This window comes from Mauremys reevesii, linkage group 7 (genome assembly GCF_016161935.1).
Source record: "Mauremys reevesii isolate NIE-2019 linkage group 7, ASM1616193v1, whole genome shotgun sequence".
Taxonomy (NCBI): domain Eukaryota; kingdom Metazoa; phylum Chordata; order Testudines; family Geoemydidae; genus Mauremys; species Mauremys reevesii.
In genome coordinates, this window is record NC_052629.1 from 70,476,821 (window position 1) to 70,489,451 (window position 12,631).

The window sequence follows — 12,631 nt, forward strand, 5'->3', positions numbered from 1 at the left end:
TTCAGTTACAGTGGAAGGTTCATACTAAGGCCCCAGTCCTGCAGATGGGTGCCCTGGCCTTCCAGAGAAGAGCAGAAGTATCTGTTGATGTATTATGAGTATCATTTATTATTTGTATTGTGGTAGAACCTAGGAGCCCTGGTCATGGCCCAGGAGCCTGTTGTGCCAGGTGCTGTACAAATATAGAACAAAAAGACAGTTCCTGCCCCTATAACTCCCGGAAGGCATGGAAAAATAAAAGAGAGCGTAGCCACAAGGTGAAGCTGAGCAGGACAGAGGAGTGGGCAATGGAATGAGGGCGAGCCAGTGCAGAGGATGCACTGGGATCCTGTTCTGCTATGAAGACAAAGAAGACTTCTGCTGCATGAAGGGATATGACCATGTCAGCCGAAGAATGAGCAGATGAGCAGATCTATCGACAGCTGTGGAAAGCACCACTGGAAGGGGCAAGACTGGCAGAGATTACGGTGATGCAGGAGAAAGAAGAAGGTGAGGAAGAGAGTGTGCAGAAATATGATCCCCAACAACTCCTGTTATCTCAGAAAGGGACCAGGTCCAGGGTCACCTCGAGGCGTAAAGAGGGGAAGGGGGACATGATGCAGGAAGGGATTGCGGATATATTCAGGAAGAGCCCATTGTAGTCAATGGGGAATCTCTCCATCCATTTCAATGGGCTTTGGAGCATTGAACTGGGACTCTAATAACCAATGCACTGAACTCCGAACCTAACTTGGGATCTTCTAGTTCAGGGATAGGCAACCTATGGCACGCCTGCCGAAGGCGGCACGTGAGCTGATTTTCAGCGGCACTCACACTGCCCGAGTCCTGACCACCAGTCTGGGGGACTCTGCATTTTAATTTAATTCTAAATGAAGTTTCTTAAAAATTTTAAAAACCTTATTTACTTTACATACAACAATAGTTTAGTTATATATTATAGACTTATAAAAAGAGATCTTCCAAAAACGTTAAAATGTATTACCGGCACATGAAACCTTAAATAAGAGTAAATAAATGAAGACTCGGCACAACACTTCTGAAAGGTTGCCGACCCCTGTTCTAGTTCTATGTGGGCACAGAGTTGATATTCAAATTTTGCCTGCTGGCTGATTATGATATTATTAATAATAATACAAATAAATAATAGCGGTCTATTGGCATAAAACAGGAGTAACACAGTGATGAGGCAGGCACATGCTTTTCCTTTATCCACAGGTCGAAACAGTGCAAAATCCCCTGTGCTGTCCCTATCCATGTCCTGAAGTCTGGCCTGGAAGGACCAGCCATGCAGTCCTTGGCCTTGCTGTAGAGACCATGGTAGAGGAAGCCCGTCAGTGGTGCTGGTTTGTGTGATGGGGACACCTGCCCCGTCTGGAGTGGGACCTTTCTCGCAGAGACCAGTGAAATGCAGACATGAGAGGGTAACAGTTTTCACTTTCTGTAGCTCGGGGTTGTACTCAGAGTGGTGGTGATGAAATCATGCAAGGCTCTCTGTCCTGTTACTAGTTTCCTAGTTACCACAAGAACCAGCCAACCTGCTTTTTCAGATGTTTCAAAGAAAATAAGAAGTTGTCTGGCTGCTGTGGGGTACCAAGTGAAGGTAGAAGCCATGGACAATGGAGTCAGCTGAAGGGGAAACCCTAAAAGCCTGTGCTATACTCCACTAGGATGGGATCTCTAGGGGTAGCTTAAGTTTTCATGGAAGAAGTCAAGCCACAATGAAAGTGGTAAGAACTTTTCCATTCTATACTCTGCTTTTTCTCCCCAAACCCCACTGGTCCTGTCCTGAAAAGGCTGGGGCTTAGTGCCAAGCCAGAGACCGATCGCTGTGGCTATTGGGAAGCAGTTGTGCCCACTTGCATTTAGTGAAAATGCAGCCTGGTTTTAACTTCTGCTTAGCGCCTCACATATTTTTGGGGTGTCCTAATTCCAACACAGATGGGTTTAATAAATGCAAACTTTTCATGCCTTTAGATTTTCCTACTAGCTGGTGCATTAGCTACTTTTGAAGGAAATTGTTTTCCAACTAAAAAGTTATTAAAGCTTTTAATGTGAATGGAGTGGTTATGAAGCAGCCACTTTGGAGAGGAACAGCGTTTACATCAGCGACTGAAAAGCTAGATATGCAGTAGATACCGCAGTAGTGAAGTAAACGTGCATCGGAATGTCTGTGGCGAACTGAGTGTGCATCAGAGAATTTGCAGAGAACCCAGTGTGCAATAGGGAGTCAGTGGAGGGGAAATGGAATCTGTAGAGGATGGCTGGATTTGTGTCACTGAGCCAACCATGGAGAACAGGCTGTGTGACAGAGAAAATTAGGTGTTTGTCAGCAAAAGAACTTGAACTTGCAATCTTGGGTCTTTAGGCCTGGCAGGCCTATGCTTTTGTCTAGACAAGGGAACTATATTCATAGTTATGCCAGTGCAAACAGACTCGGTGCAAAACAGGGCTTACACCAGTAATTTACTCTCATGCAGTGTCAGGCCCAGAAGTGCAGGGTGGTGTTCTGTGCCAGGCCCCGGGGAGGAAGGTGTCGCTGCACTGGGCGCAGAGGTGCAGGCAAGAAGCAGCGGGAGAAGGACCATGTACCAGGAACAGGGTGGCATTTCAGTCTTTTCCCAACAGCTGGTTTGTGGGAGGGAAAACACTTTTAGACACACGCATATTAAATTATTTGCTGCTTAATATGGTGACAAAAACCTTCAGTTTAAAAATGACTCCAGGTTCCTGCCACAATAATCTGTCTCTGAAGGGGTATGCAGCAAGGAGCGGATTCCCAGCAAAGGAAGTTCTGCTCCCTCTCTCATGGGACTGGAATCACTTCATTTCCCAGTGCATCCTCACTCAGACATGTGCATGAATGTAAGTGTACTTCTGAAAATGCCAGAGTCTCTCTAGGGGTTTGCATGCGCTCTGTGAGCCTGTGCAGGCATGTCTGAGTGTGTAGTATGTGTGTAGGTTCATATGTGAGTGTGTTTGTGCATAGATGCTTGTGCATCTTTGCAGGTATATATGTGTTTGTATGTCTTTAGTGTGTGCGGTGTGAGCATGCATCCATAGACATGTTTATATGTCAGTGTGCATGTGAGTAGGATTGTGTAGCTTTATGTTTGTGGATCTTTGCACATATGTGTGTGTATTTCTGTGTACTTGTGCATCAACGTGTGGGTGCTAGAGTGTGCATCATTGTATGTTTGTGAACATGCATGTGTGTGTACGAGGGTGGATGTGAATGTATAGGTCCCTGCGGATTTGTATGTTCTGTGTGTGTTGGCCTGTGGATCTTTGCACATGCATGTAGTGTGTAAGTCCGTATCCTCATACAAATGTGTGGGTGCCTCAGTCTTTGCATGTGAATGTGTGCATACATGTTTAGTGTGGGAGGGGGACGTGTTTGTGCATGATCTGTGTGAGTACGCAGGGCTGGGTGTGCAAGTGAGTGTATACATCTCTTCCTGTTGCAGTACAAGTATAATACTGCACTGTCAGGAGGACCTTGGCTGACAGCCCAGCAGTGTGGGATATGTTTGCAGAAGATGAAGCAGAATAGATGTCACAAAAGTTATTTTTGTCTATCAACTGAAGCATTATAGAGACATCAACAAGCTCTTGTCTCATGCCAGCTTAATTCCTAGTTAATCAGCAGGCTGCTTGGGCAAAGGAAGGAACTCACATCATGGGCTGATGAGCCAAACTTCTCGGCGAGGACTCGAGGCCCTGACAGGCGTCCTAATCACTAGTTTGGCTTTTGCCTGGATGCGCTGCAATGCTCCTCTCCATGGAAGAGCCGCATGCATTGTAAGTTGTACCTTGTTATCTCCTAATCTGCCAATGGGATGGAAAAGACCTGCTAGGTCGTTTTATCACCCCCTTCCCCATGGGCCACCGCAGGTTTTTTTTGCAGTATATGCTCCAGTGCTTTGTCCAGTCGAGTTGTAAATGACTCAAACCCTGAGGCTTCCTTTGCTTCCATGGAGAGGCTGTTCCACAGCTGCAGAGATCTCACTGCCAGGAAGTTTCTTCTGATATTTAGCTTAAATTCCCCTTTGCTCATTTCCGCCCCATCACTCTTAGTGCCACCCCTGTGGAACGCCCTAAATAACTCATCTGGCTCCTCACTGTGCTGGATGCCCTGCAGAGACTCTTTCCTCCCCGATACCCCCTTGGCCAGCCGACACATCACACAAACTATGCTGGTTTGCACCAGCTCAGGATCGGATCCCTTTAGTTCTTGTAACTTGCTCTCCTCCTATGAGACCCTCCAACATTATTGCTGCTCTTGTTCACTCTGCTAGGGAAGGCCCATTCCCTTCCTGCTTCGTGACTGGCACGTGTCTATCCCAGCTTGGCAGCCTAGCTCATTTAGTTTGTTGATCACATGAATTTGGGTGACTCACCTGATACCCACTTTCTGGGAGCTGCTGGCCTCATATCTGGTTATCTGAAGGTCCATGAACAGCAAATAACACAGGGATAAGAACAGGCCAAACTGACAACCACTGTCTCATTTGGCAGACTTTTTATGAACAGGTTTCTAACCTCATCTGACCATCTCCTGTTCTTTCCTGTTCATGCTTCTAACCCCCTGGCTGCTTTGGGTTACTGGGCCCACTGGAGTCAATGGCAGGGCTCCCATTCTCTTCAAGCCCGTTATTTATCTGTCTCCAGTGACTTTTGCAACTACTCCCCTCTAAGTATCAGCCACACATTCATTCATCCCTTTCCCATATCATTAATCACTATTTGAACACCAAACCCTAAAGTTCCCGAAAGGGCATCTCCCCCAGCTCGGTGCGCCATGTCACCTGACCCTTGCTTTCTGGTCCAGCAGCCCGTTTTCAGTCCACATGATGCTGCTTCTACCCAAGCTGATCTGACATTGGTTTTCTAGGGGGATTTTGCCAGACACTTTTTTAAGGGCCGCTACAAAGGTACAGGAACATTTGCTGTCTCTCCGCTGGTTGTTGAAGGTCATGTCTGTCCCAGTGTTTCCTCAGTTCTCCATGACTTTCCCCTTAAGTGGCATGCAGTGGTTACCGTTGTTATTAATTATTATTAGCATTACAGTAGCTCTAGAGATCCCAACCAATATCAGGACCCAAAGTGCTAGGTGCTGTATATACACATCCCAGGAGACAGCCCCTGCCACGAAGAACTTACAGTCTAAATGGACAAGACAGACAAAGGCTGGGAGTGCAAACAGGAGCATAGAGTGGAGAAGGGAGTTGCCCATGGTCACATCAATTCCTGGAACACAACCAGATGGAGGCCACCTGCACCCACTGCTATGTTTAATATTTCCAAGTCTCCCCTTACTCTTCTGTTTTTAAACCAACAGCTGCAGCAACAAGGACCCCATAATTCCCTGAATGTCTGGACTAATGGCACTCAACCTGAAGCTTGGAGGCACAAGCAGCAGGGTGCGTGGAGCGCAGATCCCAGGAGCATGTCAAGCGGGGAGGGATACTGAACAAACCGACTGTCAGTGAGGGAAGAAAGTAAGATCTGTCAGCTCTGCAGGAGGAAGGAAAGAAGCTGCCTGGAAGTGGGCTCCTCCTCTCTGGAGATGGCTGTCCCCTCACCCCGAGGGAGGCTGTGATGCAATAGGACTTTGCAACTTATGTTTCTCCTTTTGTTTTAAAATTCATTGAGACTTGATATGAAAGCTGAGCAGATTTCAGTGCATAGATCTGATTCCCCACTCCCTGGCATGCATGAAGTTTTTTATACTAAGGCAAAGCAGGTGCAAAATGTGACTTAATAGTATTTTAAGCCAGCAAAATTCTGACTTAATAGTATTTGACATCCACCCTGCATTGGTGTATGTGGCTCCATAAAGAAGTGGAGAAGCAGGACCTTGGGGCATGGGGACCAGATCAGTGGCTGGTCCCATCCATTGATGTCAGTTCTGCAGAAAAGGACCTAGGGGTTACAGTGGACTAGAAGCTGGATATGAGTTGACAGTGTGCCTTTGTTGCCAAAAAGTCTAATGGCATTTTGGGCTGTATAAGTAGAGACATTGCCAGCAGATTGAGGGATGTGATCATTCCCCTCTATTGGACATTGGTGAGGCCTCATCTGGAGTACTGTGTCCAGTTTTGGGCCTCACACTACAAGAAGGATGTGGAAAAATTGGAAAGAGTCTAGTGGAGGGCAACAAAATGATTAGGGGGCTGGAGCACATGACTTATGAGGAGAGTCTGAGGGAACTGGGATTGTTTAGTTGGCAGAAGAGAAGAATGAGGGGGGATTTGATAGCTGCTTTCAACTACCTGAAAAGGGGTTCCGAAGAGGATGGATCTAGACTGTTCTCAGTGGTAGTGGATGACAGAACAAGGAGTAATGGTCTTAAGTTGCAGTGGAGGAGGTTTAGGTTGGATATTAGGAAAAACTTTTTCACTAGGAGGGTGGTGAAGCACTGGAATGGGTTACCTAGGGAGGTGGTGGAATCTCCTTCCTTAGAAGTTTTTAAGGTCAGGCTTGATAGAGCCCTGGCTGGGATGATTTAGCTTGGGATTGGTCCTGCTTTTAGCAGGGGGTTGGACTAGATGACCTTCTGAGGTCCCTTCCAACCCTGATATTCTATGATTCTATGATTCTCAGGACTTTGGGATGAGTCACCGTTAGATTGCTTGGCAGATGATGTTTCCCAAGCACATGGTGAGATAAGTTACATGCTCTCCTACGAGTGTTACAAGGTCACGGTGCATTCCACCTGGACGGTGTTTCCTCCACCTTGTCCTTTCTGCCTTGCAAATGTTGTTAATGAAGATTACAGGGCTGGGCGCATAAAAGTTCAGCTTGCAGCCTATGGCAAGCACTGAATGGACATTGTATGTGGATGTCTGGGAGAGGCATCTATGTCAGATGCTGTCCCAGTGGCCTTGAGGAAGGCTGTGCACCACCCCAAAGAGGACTATCCTTTACTCCCCAAGCTAGGCAATCTCAGTCTTCCGTGAACAGCTATTCCAGCACCGCCCCATTGCATGGTGGTTTGGTTCTGAGATAACAGTAGTTCTTATTCCAGACCACCCTGTAGCATTGCCACGCAGGGTGCTTTTAACTGCTTTAGAGCTGGCTGCATCTCAGTGGCTGATGAAACTACCCTTACGGGCAATGATATATCAATTTGCTAAGTGCCTGGCCGTTGAAAAGTGTCCATCAAAGTACAGCGATCGTCATTGAACCATGCACAGTTATCTTGTAGTACCAGCTGAGAAACCCCAGCCAACCAATGTAGGAGGAAGCAGATGTCTCAGCTATCACACAGGAGTATTTGGTGGCACCTACTGACTTGTTAATCATAGAATAATAGAACCGGAAGGGACCTCGAGAGGTCATCTAGTTCAGTCCCCTGCACTCCAGGCAGGACGAAGTATTAGTATTATTAATGGCTGTCTGTTAATTATTACTATGCTCTTCACCTCTCCTCCTGCTCCATTACCCACCCCAGAACAGGGTGCAAGGTTACGTAGTTCTGTGCCCCCCAATCTTTTCCACCCCCTCGCCCTAGCTCACTGCCTTGCTTTATATAATTAAGTCCAGCCACCTCCCCCTGATCTCCCACTCCACCCCCCACCCCCGGCACTTCTCCACAATGGAAATATGCCTGGCAAACACCGTCTGTAAGCACCTGGCCCAGAGCTCATTGGCAGGATGTCTTTTCAGTGATTGGGCTGGGCGCTGGATCAGGCCCTAAGGGAATAACTGAAGTTGACAAGTGAGTGGGTTGTATATGGCAGTGAAAGGGAGGGAGGTGGCTGGAGATCCAGGGCTCCCCAGCACTTAACCCCCTGGCTTTTCTCTGCTTGTTAAACCCTGTCAGCCCTCCCATGCCATATGTTTTCTCAGTGCTCCTGAGGGAGTTCAAGGCCCAGCCCCTTCTCCGCAGCTGGCTCCCTGCCTGCCGTTCCCAAAGGAGCTGTGCTGTAAGGGAGGGCATGTCAGAGAGCAGTGCAGGCTGGGAGGGCGCTCTGCCTTTCCGGGTGGCACCCACGCCCCAACTGCATGGCCCAGTGGCCACTCTTGACAAATGGGCATGAATGGAAATGCCAGACCTCAGGCGAAGTGTGGTGAGGAACTGACCTGTCACTCCCATGGGGGGAAGGAGGCCAGTCAGAGATGCAGCAAAGACTGCTAAAGTTGGACACATAGACACCAATATAGGAGCTGGAAATTCCCTGGAAGTCCCATCTAGCTAGCCCCCCTTTGGCTCGTCCCTTGTGGTATGTTCCGCACCCCCCATTCTCTGGCCAGGCTAGGTTTGGAAGGACTCCAGCGATTAAGCTTTCACTCAGGTCTGGATGAAAGTGTTCTGGGTGCCTAGGCCCACTTGTCCCACCCTGTCTCTCTGCTCTAGGATCCTAGCTTACTTTGGAGCCAGCGCCCCCCGGAACAGGAACGTTGGGTGGGTGGACCCACACCCAGCTCAATCTGCAGCCCATGAAGAGACCATGAAGGGCAGCTGGAGGATGATGTCATGTAGCCGAGATTCAGGGGAGCAGCAGGAGGCCTGTGCAATCCAAACCATTCAGGGGGGCCAGTGGTCAGGACACCATACTGGTGAGCAACCAGAGAAAACATCTGCAAGCAAGGAACTTATGCCATTGTGCCTCCACAGCTGCCTCTTTGGGTGGCCAGGTAACCAGCAGAGGGGTGATGGGAAACTACTCACCCCTGTCAATCCTGGCTCACACCTCCTGGCCTCTGAATAATTTGCATGGCCTGGGAGACCCTAGTGGGGGGTCTACCTCACCCAGGCAGTGAAAGGGTTAGTGGAGCGGCAGAGGACATAAAAATTGTGGGAGTGGTAAATAATGAAACAGACTGATACAGAGCAATCTGGATCACTTGGCACAGGGGTACAAGCAAACAATATGTGTTTTAATACAGTTAAATGTAAATGTGCACATCTAGGAACAAAGCATGTAGATCATATTTCCAGGATGGGGGACTCGATCCTGGGAAGCAGTGACTCTGAAAAAGATTTGGGGATCCTGGTGGATAATCAGCTGAACTTGAGCTCCCAGTGGCCAAAAGAGCTAATGTGATCCCGGGATGCATGAACAGGGGTATCTCAAGTAGGATCAGAGAGATTATGTTACCTCTGTATTTGGCACTGCTGTGACCGGTGCTGGAATCCTTGGTCCAGTTCTGCTGCCCACAATTCAAGAAGGATGTTGATGGCATTTTGGGTTGTATAAGTAGGGGCATTTCCAGCAGATCGAGGGATGTGATCATTCCCCTCTACTCAGCACTGGTGAGGCCTCATTTGGAGTACTGTGTCCAGTTTTGGGCCCCACACTACAAGAAGGATGTGGATAAATTGGAGAGAGTCCAGCGGAGGGCAACAAAAATGATTAGGGGGCTGGAGCACATGACTTATGAGGAGAGACTGAGGGAACTGGGATTGTTTAGTCTGCAGAAGAGAAGAATAAGGGGGGATTTGATAGCTGCTTTCAACTACCTGAAAGGGGGTTCCAAAGAGGATGGATCTAGACTGTTCTCAGTGGTAGAAGATGACAGAACAAGGAGTAATGCTCTCAAGTTGCAGAGGGGGAGGTTTAGGTTGGACATTAGGAAAAACTTTTTCACTAGTAGGGTGGTGAAGAACTGGAATGGGTTACCTAGGGAGGTAGTGGAATCTCCTTCCTTAGAGGTTTTTAAGGTCAGGCTTGACAAAGCCCTGGCTGGGATGATTTAGTTGGGTTTGGTCCTGCTTTGAGCAGGGGGTTGGACTAGATGACCTCCTGAGGTCCCTTCCAACCCTGAGATTCTATGATTTGATGATTCTATGAAATTGGAGAGGGTTCAGAGAAGAGCTAAAAGAATGATTAAAGGATTGGAAAACCTGCCTTCTAGTGATAGACTCAAGGAGATCAATCTATTTAGCTTAACAAAGAGAAGGTTAAGCAGGGGTGTTGGAACAATTTGTATGGTGGGGGTGCTGAGAGCCATCAAACCAAACTGTAAACCCTGGATATGATGGAAACCACTTCAACCCAGGGAGTGTGGTAGTACCCCCAGCACCCCTAGTTCCAGCATCTATGAGGTTAAGGGGTGACTTAATTACAGTCTATTAACATCTACATTGGGAACAAATATTCTCTATCTACCAGAGAAAGATTGAACATGATTCAATGGCTGGAAGTTGGAGCTAGAGAAATTCAGACTGGAAATAAAGTATATATTTTAATAGTGAGAGTAACCAGTCATTAGAACAATTGACCCAGGGTTGTGGTGGATTCTCCATCACTGAAAAAAATTTAAATCAAGATGGATGTGTGTCTAAAAGATCTGCCTTAGGAATTATTCTGGGGCAGTTCCCTGGCTTGTGTCATAGAGGAGGTTAGACTAGATGACCACAGTGGTTCCTTCTGGCCTTGAAATCCAGGAATCTGTGATGGTGAGTCAGCCCTTGGACAGAGGATGTGAGTGTCTGTCCCCAGGGCAGAGGCGACTTGTACTTGCCCATAGTGAGAGGGCAGTAACTTCAGCAGATGTTACTGAACATCCTCAGTTCATGTCAGCATGCTCAGTGCAAGCCAAGCAGCAAATCGGGGAAGGGACGGGGGGATGGACATGACCCCGCATTCCCTCCCATGCTTTTTCTCTGCTCCAGGGCCACACACCCACAGCACAGCCTATTTGCTTGTGACTCTATGCATATCCTGCCGCCCTCTTTGACAATTCTCTGTGCCATAGCCTCCTTCATTATTTAAGGGAAACAAACAAAAATTACTATGTGCATATCCTTGGCATCCCTTGGCACAGAAGGCACAATGTAAGTATAAGGTTATTACTTAGTGTTACTACTGGGCCAGATGGACCCCTCTGCCAATGAAGTCTCTGGAAAAGGGCCCTGGGGACAAAACATCTTTGCAGGGTGTGCTGACAGAGGTATCCCTAGATGGCACCGTCCTTGGGATAGTTTTGGCTGCCCCCTAAGGAACAAATGGGATTCCTGCCCCAGAAATCTTCTAGGCAATCCTCCCTGTGCCACCTCTTGATCCTCTGCAGGAAGCTTCAGGGGTTTCTTGGGAAAGCCAGAAGACCATGGAAGCTGCTGCTTGGATTGTCATCTCCTAGAAGTTACCACATTTGAATAACAATGGTCCCACGACACAAGGAGCTTCTGGAATCGTTCCAATGCCTTCCTTCGACTGCATGAGGAAATCCGAGCTTGACAGCAGAATTTGTCATTGGAAGTAGCCCAGTGCCCTGTCTGTGTATGGAACAGCATCACAGCGTTTCCAAGACCCGCTGCCCCAGGCCCCCTCGACGTGTAAGCAGTGGTTTGTTGTCTCTGCCTCCTTCCCACTGTCAGGCAGCATTTTAAGAAAAATGGGTGCAAACCCCCGGAAAGACGTGCCCTTATTAATCACCGTTAGGGCTGACGGGGGGTGGGGGAGAGGAGTGGACGCTCTCTCTCACACATCCTGATGCAGCAGCAAAACTGGAAAGTCCACTTCCCATACTGTAAACAAGGCCCTGGAGCTGAGCCCAGAGCCACTCAGATGGAAGCAGACGAGCTCTCAGTGTGTTTACAATCTGCCACGGAGATGGACAGGGCCAAAGCAGGCTCACTGGGGCATTCCGCACCTGCCAACGTTATCAAGAGGAGCGTCTCTCCCCTCGGTGAATAGCAGCTCACCGGGGTCATTTACAATCTGGCTGAGCTGCAGCTAGTGCCATGGTGCTGGGGGAACTCATGGAGATTTAGACTGATAGCGGCAAACAGAAGAGCAGAAACCTTTACCGGCCCTGCTGAGGGAAGGGTGACACAGAAATGGAGCCATATTTTGGGTTATGCTCAGCACTTTCTCAGCCTTTATTAACACCCATGGCTGGCTGTGACCAAGCTGGAGCCTATGACATTCCCTGCAGTGCAGCCCCACCACCCCTGCTGCCCTCCTCTTCACACCAAGGGCTGCAGCCAAGAGGAAGCATTGCATCTGATCTGAAAGTTGGCAGGGGCCATAAGGCCAGGCCACCACGTGGATCTCAGCCCTGTGCTCGCTGCGCAATTTCTTTATGTAGTAAAAGCTGCACCTCCAGGAGATCAAGCCCCCACCCCCATTTTGAATAGCCTCTTTAAGTATCTATCCAGGATACAAGTGCACATTGGTTTCACCTTTAATTGAAAATCAGTTCTGCTATAGGCAACCCATTTTGGCTGGTCCCTTACAGGATCGCGGAGACCGGTGTGACTGTATGTTGAGATGAAGTCCTGGTTTGTGGATGGGATTGCACATGGTCAGGATGTGAGCTGTGAGGGGCCTAGTACTGAAAAGGCCCATAGGGCACACACAGATAGAAGCATGGTGTGTAATGAGAGCGAGATGCAGTGGTTAGGGAACTGTGCTGAGACCCGGATTCAGTTCCTGGCTTGGCTACAGACTTCCTTGGCCAAATCATTTAATCTACCTTCTTTTGCTGCTTCCCATCTGTAAAATGGGATAATTCTTCTCTATCCCAGGGTGCTCTGAGGATCAATTATTAGTGCTTGTGAGTTGGTCAGTTACTGTGGGGATGAGGATTGGATAAATATCATGAAGAGGGTTACTCTAATATTTCCATCGGCTTTGACTGTTCATTTGGCTGAATAGGTTCCAACTTCACCACTGGCCTA